At 41.6% G+C, this 8205-nt stretch overlaps 1 protein-coding gene across 1 annotated transcript in view; it reads right to left on the minus strand.

Moving 5' to 3' along the window:
* Nucleotides 1-7772, minus strand: part of HCN4 (hyperpolarization activated cyclic nucleotide gated potassium channel 4) — a 143040-nt gene extending 135268 nt beyond the window's left edge. The window contains exon 1 of the mRNA XM_054078238.1: nucleotides 7472-7772. The gene's annotated coding sequence lies outside the window, so the exon portion shown is untranslated. The remainder of the gene's footprint in view (nucleotides 1-7471) is intronic.
* Between the last annotated feature and the right edge of the window lie 433 nt (nucleotides 7773-8205).

Here is an 8205-nt window from a genome sequence, read left to right on the forward strand (position 1 = left end):
AACTCAGTTCTTGTCCAGGAGGTACTAAGGCAGGCTCAGAGATTAAAATGCATTATTAAAAAACTACCTCTCGAAGAAATATCTACAGCTTAATCGTATTTGCCTACTTGGCAAGTGGCCGCAAAGAAACCAGGGACAATGGAGAAGAGTTGTTTTTGGCCACCTTTAATATATAGGAGCATAAGAGATTTTTATTTGTACTTCTCACAATGTAACAGATTAATTTCTTATGATATAGAGGAAGATATCACTCAAGAACAGGGAGATATCATATGCGTGATACTGATTCAGAAAAGATAATCTATCAGAATATTCCCTTATGTTAAATGTCTTTGAGTGAAATGCCAAGAGGCTGTAATGTTGTTTCAGTCTACAATTATCAGTGAGATTTCATCAGTGAGAATTCATCAGTGTAGGCTAAAGTGAACCTGACCCAAAGCACTGACAGGAAAAAATGATGAGTCCCACCACTTTTAGTTAAAAAGAAAATAATAGTGTGCATGTCAGTATAGCACAGTTTTGACCCTGAACCATGCAATCCAATATCAAAGCAGAAGTCTTTGAGGGCTGGAGAAATAATAGGTCTTTAATTTTGTCCTAGGCTATTACAACAAAAAAAGATTTTCTGTGTAACACTGCAGATTTCTAATCAATATTCTTCTTTAACATATACTGATTCTGTCATCTTTGGTGAGATGCGAATGTCTCCAGGATCAAATATTACAGGATTTGTGGAAACAAATGCTTGATACCCATTCCCTGACTCAGAAACTCCTGGAATAGAACGTAGCTAACTCTCATGGAAGTTACTTGGATCCTGCCGCAAGAGATTAAGACCTCCATTTCATTTGTGGTAAATAGGAGTAACTACATTAACCTTAAGCTGAAGGAGAACACTGTTATATAAGCACATCCCTGCTCCTATAATGCTATTCATATTAATACAAACCACAGGGGAGATTAAGCAAGTAAATTAAATTTATTAGCATTCCGCTGCTTGCTTCCTAAACAGTGTGGGATTCAGGGGACTCGAGGCTCCTTCTCGTGTGGTACATATTCCAGCTGTATGTCAGAGGTATAGCTGAATGTGGCAAGGTGGGTTTACACTTTGTGAAAGGCACGGCCACTGTTCAGTTCATGTCAAAATCTCATATTACTGACTGCTAGAAAAGACTCGTCTCTGCTCAAAATGGCTGCATAATTGGAACAGGATGCTTTGAGTCTTGGACCTATCTATCATTAAGCTCTAAGTGATTCTAATGTGGGTTGTTCCAACTGAAATATTCTACTCTATTCTATCCAGGCATAGAGAAAGAGCCATAGATATACTACACTAGCAAGACATATTTAGAGTGCTCTGTTCACCTGCTCCACTAAGTCCTCAAGATCCAGCATACTAGAAAGAATTTGGAATTAAGTTGGGTACTGGGGAGAGAATATCTTTCGTTGTGAATGCACAAAAGGTCAGGGCTTATTCTCTCTTTTCTATGCACAGGCAACTCTCAGGACAGCAGCACTGCGGCTGAGACTTACAGGTCAAATCAAAGGGGTACATCTCCTTACAAGTACACTGCAAGAACTGCTAAATCCAGTCAAATGCAGCCCAAGCGAAAAAAAATCGGCTTTTTTTTTCTTTACAAAATCTCTTAATAGTCCAGTACATAATTGGGCAGAAAAAAAACTTTGATGGAGTTGTATCCAAGTCAGAGTCCCATTATTGCTGTGTTTGTAGCAGTATATACAGGCTTACATTAGGAAACACACAGAGTTAACCAGTGCAAGAGTTAAAAAACCAGAGATAATTACAGCTTCTGTCCATATCCAAAACTGTCAGGAACTCAATAATTACTCTATGTCCAGCCTCTTCTCTTCCTGCTAGGGTCACTATTTACCTAATGGTTAAATGAAAAACACGGTTGATTGGCATGGGAAATCCTGGTAACAGCAAGGTCTATTTCTCCTTCCACAATCCTTATCAAATAAGGGGCATACAATAAATTGCTTCTCTCCAATCTGCAATTCTCCCCTCCACCCACCTGTAAATCTGAATTAATTAATAAATGTCCTCATGTTTTCAAGGTCATGGAAAATGAAAGGCGCTCAGTAAAACGGATGCACTGTGGAGACTGTTTGTGGGTGGAGGGTTTTATGTAAATGGCAAATCTGTGAGGCAGAGGCTCCTTTGCCTGTGCCATGAGTGCTAAAGTCAGAAAACTTGAAAGGAAAGAAAGGGAATGCAAGTAAACTATGCTTTGAATAAATGTGCCTTTCCCTAGAACAAGTCTAAGGCTTTAAGGAACAGAGTCTCAAAACACACAACGAGTCCAAAGACGTCATTAACTCTGGGGTCTTCATATAAATTCAGTCACGCTGTCTTTCGTCTGTCCCTGCTGACTGTGGACAAGCTCTGCTTTCTATCAACACTGGCTGTTTGTAAAAGAACTGGCACAGGGGTATTCCTCTTGTTGCACAGCAGCCACAGAAACCTCATGTAGACAGATTTTTATAACCACCCATCCATTTAAAGCTCCTGGCTCAGATCGAAACACTCCAGCAGATCCCCTGGCAGCTGACAATTAAGGCAAGCAAACCACAGACAACATGGCTACATTTTCTGTCACGTAACTAAGTGTGCACATCAACACACACGTCTACATCAGCTTCCACAGCTTCCTTGTAAATCTCAAGCATCCTCACAAATAATGTAATTCAGGGAGTAAGATGAAAGTGTCATTTAGGTATGCAACACTTGACAAGTTAGGAATGCTACTATTATATAAACAGAAAATATACAAACTTATGGAATCAACTTCTGGAGACATTGAAAATTAATAACTTCTGGAAAAGGAGGCTAATTGAAGACTTCATTGAAGAAGGCATTTTGACTTTGGAAAATTAGAAAGATAAGTTGCATAAAATTCTGGAAGACTGAGTCAGAAGGCTCCTTTAATTCTTGTGGTGCTTAAATGGTGGATTCTTAATCCAACCTCAATCTTGACATGGCCATTGAAAAGAGAGACTATGAAGTACAACAGCAGATTATAATTTGAGCCTGATGCCTAATGCAAGTCATCAGACTTCGCTCCTACCTTACAGCAATTCTTGAAGTACTTTCAGTCTGAAATACACCACTTTGATTTCTGTGTTTCACTTTAAATTTTAAAGCTAATTGCAAGGGGTACATTTTAGCAAGGGAGACAGCAAAGAAGGATAAAACTAATGAGTGAAATGCAGCGACTGCAGTTCACAACAGCTGTGGAATAAGGTCTCCTAGCAGGTATGTCAATGTATGACAGTGCTCAGGACAACAGTGGCCATCCTACCAGAGACCAGAATACCACATGGTCCTTCACAGCTTCCAATTTCTGCAAAAGAAAACTCTTAAATTCATTTCCTTCAATGCTGACATACACTGAGAGAACTGGATGAAGATATTTTTGTGATGGGTATAGCACTGCTATGCAATAATCAAATACCATAATGTCATTATAGCACTGAGATATCTGGGCAGTGAGGCTGCTGACTGTCAGATTGCATTCGGATGAAAGGAGGAACAAATATCCACGTGAAACGCTGATTAGTGGACTGAATCTGTCAGTTGCTGAGGAAGTCAGACCAATTAAAACAAAAGATAATGCAGTTTCTTATAAAAATCAAAGCAATAATCAAGTATTCTGAATAGGACTTTTTCACCAGCCTGATATTTATGTCACTGTACATAATCCTATTTACTCCTTTAACAGCTGGGCAGAAGTAGGCAGTAAGTTTTCAGTATCACAGAGAAACCTCCAGAATTTCTAAAATACAACTTTTGTTGTCTATTTTACGTATTTCGTGTATCTGGTAGCCTCTATTTTCTTAATATTTGTCCAATTTGTATGTTACTCCAGTTCATCCATTGCACCTGTGGCAAATCTACACTGACACTTGACAGTAAAGTTATGGTGCTATGATTTTATTATTGCTGTTATCACCACCATTACTATAACAAATCAGTAATGTAGATGGCTTAGTGAAATACCCACTGCCAAAACCAACTGCCTAAATAAAACCTACTGCCAAAAACAACAGTCTACATAATCCAGGTTAGTAAATCACTGCATCGTTTTGCTTTGCTCACAAGTAATACAAATCCTTTCTCATCTTCTCTACATAAAAAACAATTAGCATGTTATTGAATCCTTATTGAGCAAGAATTAACTGGACTATGTACTTCTGCAGTGAGAGAATTAACTTTTACCACTGCAGTCTGTGAAATCTCAAGCAAATCTGAAGTACTCCACAATGATAAACCCTCAGCACGTACATGGGATTTGCTATCTCATCTCTGATGAAACACATTTTAATCTGTCAGGCTCACCTCACAGTCTCCTTCTTCTACATTCTATTCTGTAATTTAAAAAAATTGGCAACCTCTGTAGCCTTTTACAAAAAAAAAAAAAAAGCACTTTAACCATCTTCCTATGTCTGCTCTCTGAATACAGAACTAATCATTCAATTCCCCAAACAAAATCAGATTCAGCAAGAGCTTATGTGTCAGTCTTAATGCAATGCTCAATTGTCCTCATTCAAACCTTACTTTATACACCTGTAAAAGCATAATACATTCACATCCAAAAACCAAAAGCAAACTAGTAGACCCTGGTGAAGCAAAAACCTACAATCAGAAAATTAAAGGGTGCTAGAACCATGTTTAAGCTTCAGCTTCCAAAGTAAACACAATTGTGAATGGTATGTCTAGGTAAGAATGGCAGGAGATACTGCCCAGTCATGGCTGAGTTGCACTGGCTGAGCTTTGGATCTAAATAAACTGCAAGGTACAGCATACACTGATGAGGTGAAGGGAAGAATTGGATAGCCTTTGACACATGGAGACTTGCTTCTGTCTCCCTAGTAATTCCTTCTTTTCATGTGCCACTTCAAGAATACATTACTTTTGAAGGATTTGATGGGAGTACCTGACACTCCTGGTTTACTTCTGCCTCTTTCAAAACCACACTTTGAAATTTCTAGTTTGGTGAAAAACTAAGCTTCTGTTTTCATCCTATAGAAGCCTTTAGCATGTCTGCCAGAAATTACTCTTGTAAACTAGAGACTAGAAGATGCTGCAAACAAACAATTTTCCACAGAACTTCAGCTGAATTAGGGGCAAATAGATTCAATATACGCACTCATACTATCTTTCTCTGACAATAATATTTAGTTTCTTCTGTAGTTTCCAAGAAAGTCCCAAGTCTACAGGCCAATTCTGAATGTTTGACAAGCATAATTTGTGAAGTCCTCCTGGGGAAGCAGTGATTAGAGCAGGGAACTGGCAGCTAGGAGGCCCATGCTGTATTCCCTGTTTCATTACAGATTTTTCTGGATGACCTTGTCAAGTCATTTAATGCCCTTCTGCATCTGCATTTCCCAATCTGCAAAACATTCAGATAAACACCCTCCTTTTGAAAACACTGTAAAATTATCATGGAAATAGTTCCTCAGATGTTAATCTGGCTGCTGGAGTGTAACAGCAGATGAAAAATACAACATCCACATAACATATGTCAGTCTAGTATTTTTTAACAGATTAAACCACCGCAGTTTAAATAACAGGATACCCTTATACCAGGAGGTTTCATTTCAGAGAAGACAGTAGCTACTCATTCCATTTCAACCGTATCATTAAAGCTGCTGGACTGGCACGCTCAGGCAAAGAATCATAGAACAGTTTGGGTTGGAAGGGATCTTAAAGATCATCTAGTTCCAAACCCCCTACCATGGGCACGGACACCTCCCACTTGGCCCCATCCAGCCTGGCCTTGAACACCTCCAGGGATAGGGCAGCCACAACTTCCCTGGGCAACCTGTGCCAGTGCCTCACCACCCTCACCGTGAGGAAATTCCTCATGTCCAGTCTAAATCTGCCCCTCTCCAGTTTATAGCCATTGCCCCTAGTCCTATCACTACAAGCCTTTGTAAACAGTTCCTCCTCAGCTTTCTTGTAGCCCCTTCAGATACTGGAAGGTCACTATAAGGTCTCCATGTGAATGGCTGAGCAGCAGCTAGCTGTGACCGCCATCCCTGAGCCCGTGCAGGTCAGTGGACTCTCCTGCACAACTTCCTGATGGGTAGCTGGCCCCTCCATGCCCCACCGATGACCTCAGCCAGCTGATGCACACATTTGTATTTCATTTCACTATAAATGGAATACTAGAGTGATACAATACGTGGAATATTTAAAAGTGGAACATTTCGATTTAAGCTAAAGTACAGCTAAGTTTTGTCTAAACAGTTGTGGTTTTTGAAAGTTAGACAGAACGTCCCTATGATAGCATGTTTTCTTTGTCTCATAGAATGTTTTCCTTAAAACGGTGTTTTCCAGACATTGTCCCTTGAAGATGATAACACCTTGCATGAAGTGTGACCTGTGCTGAACAGATGTCTCTTCTTCTGTATTCACCTCTGTTTGCAGTATTTTTCTATCTTAAAGCCAAGGTCAAGCATAGAGCTGGAGCCAGCTCCAAATTAACAAGTTTTGGCTGTTGTAAAGTTTCATAACATTAAAATTAGACCTTGGAAAGTAATAGAATATGCATAAGACTTCCAGAAAAATTTATACATCTGCATGTAAGTGGTAAATATAGTCCATAACAGCCTTTGTCTCATTGCACTTGATTGATGGACATCACTCCTGCATGTTGCCCAGCCCTGATAAAGGATGCTCTCTTTCTAAAACTCCAAAATGAGACTTGGAGAGTTTTATTTGCTGACATTTTCAGGATCAGGAGCATAGTCATTATGAGTCATCCCACCATCAACTCTTTTTTCCAGAGAAAGGGCAATATCATGCAATTGTAGGAGCAACCACATGGCACAGAGGGAGCAACATGGGAAGGGAGAGGAGGACAATTCCCATTTATCCAGTGGTACAAATCTAACAAGCCTAACAACGTGCACTGAAAACAGGACTACTTTTTGACATTTATAAATGGCAATTGTCTAAGCCTTTATACCTTATAGTATATATGCTTTGAGCTAAGCAAAATTTTTCTCTAAAGGAGGACCAGTTATGCAAGGAACAGACATCCTATAAGGTAAGATAAGGAAGCAGGGAAGCAGAAAAGGACCCTTTTTTTTACAAGTTTGGGCTGCAACCCCTAAGGTCAAAAGTTTACCAAGGAGGAAGGCTTCGAGCCTTCATCTTTGGACCCTCAGAAGGGGTCCTCAGAACGACTCAAAGGACCAACCGTGTATGTGAATGAGGCATGGAGAGATGCTAAGGATGCCTCGAAAAAGAATGAATATGTAGAACACTTTGGGGAGATGAAATGAATATTCATAGATTTGTAACTTAAAGACACGCGGTCTTCTTGCTTGGTCTGTGTGCTTAGAGGTGCAAAACCCCTACACCCCCAGCACTGCAAATAAAAGAATATCTGCTTAATAACGACCACCCAGATGTTATTAAGCCATTATCTCAACTCCTTACCCAGCCACACCTGGCCTCCTGCTTCTGAGAGGAGTGCTAGAACGCAAGGGGCTTTGGAAGTTCTGTCCTTCAACTTGTTTAACACAGGTCCTGCTTCAGGTGCCACAAAGGCGCCACAGCACCGCAGACCGTCAGGCTGGGAGGGTCCTGAGGGATCACCTGGTCCTTTAGGTGATCTCTAGTTCCAACGAGCTGGTGCAACACCCTGCCAAGCATCCAAAATCCACCATTGCCCCGGGCAGACATAGAAAAGCAGGTCAGTGTTCAGGACAGCTTTTCCACAGAGACTCGGACACAGTTTGCTTGGGCGGATCCGGACCACGCAGCCCCCAGAACAACGCCCAACGACCTCGCGCCCACTTTCCGGGTGCACTCCTTTTATAGGCTCGGTGGGCGGGACTTTCCCGCCCACGCACTGTCTTTCTCCCCTCTCATTGGCTCGTGCTTCCCAGCCGCCTCTAATTGGTGGCTCTTTCCCGCCCCCGCGCACTCGCTTGCGCCTCCCATTGGCTCGCGCTCGCTCTCGTGACTCCCACTGGCTCGCTCTCTCTCTCTCGCGCCTCTCATTGGCTCGTGCACTCGCTCACGCGTCCCATTGGCTCGCGCACTAGCTCGCGTCTCTCATTGGCTCGTGCACTCACTCACGCGTCCCACTGGCTCGCGCTCTCTCTCGCGCCTCTCATTGGCTCGTGCACTCACTCACGCGTCCCATTGGCTCGCGCACTACCTCGTGC

This window comes from Cuculus canorus, chromosome 12, assembly GCF_017976375.1.
Source record: "Cuculus canorus isolate bCucCan1 chromosome 12, bCucCan1.pri, whole genome shotgun sequence".
Taxonomy (NCBI): Eukaryota; Metazoa; Chordata; class Aves; order Cuculiformes; family Cuculidae; genus Cuculus; species Cuculus canorus.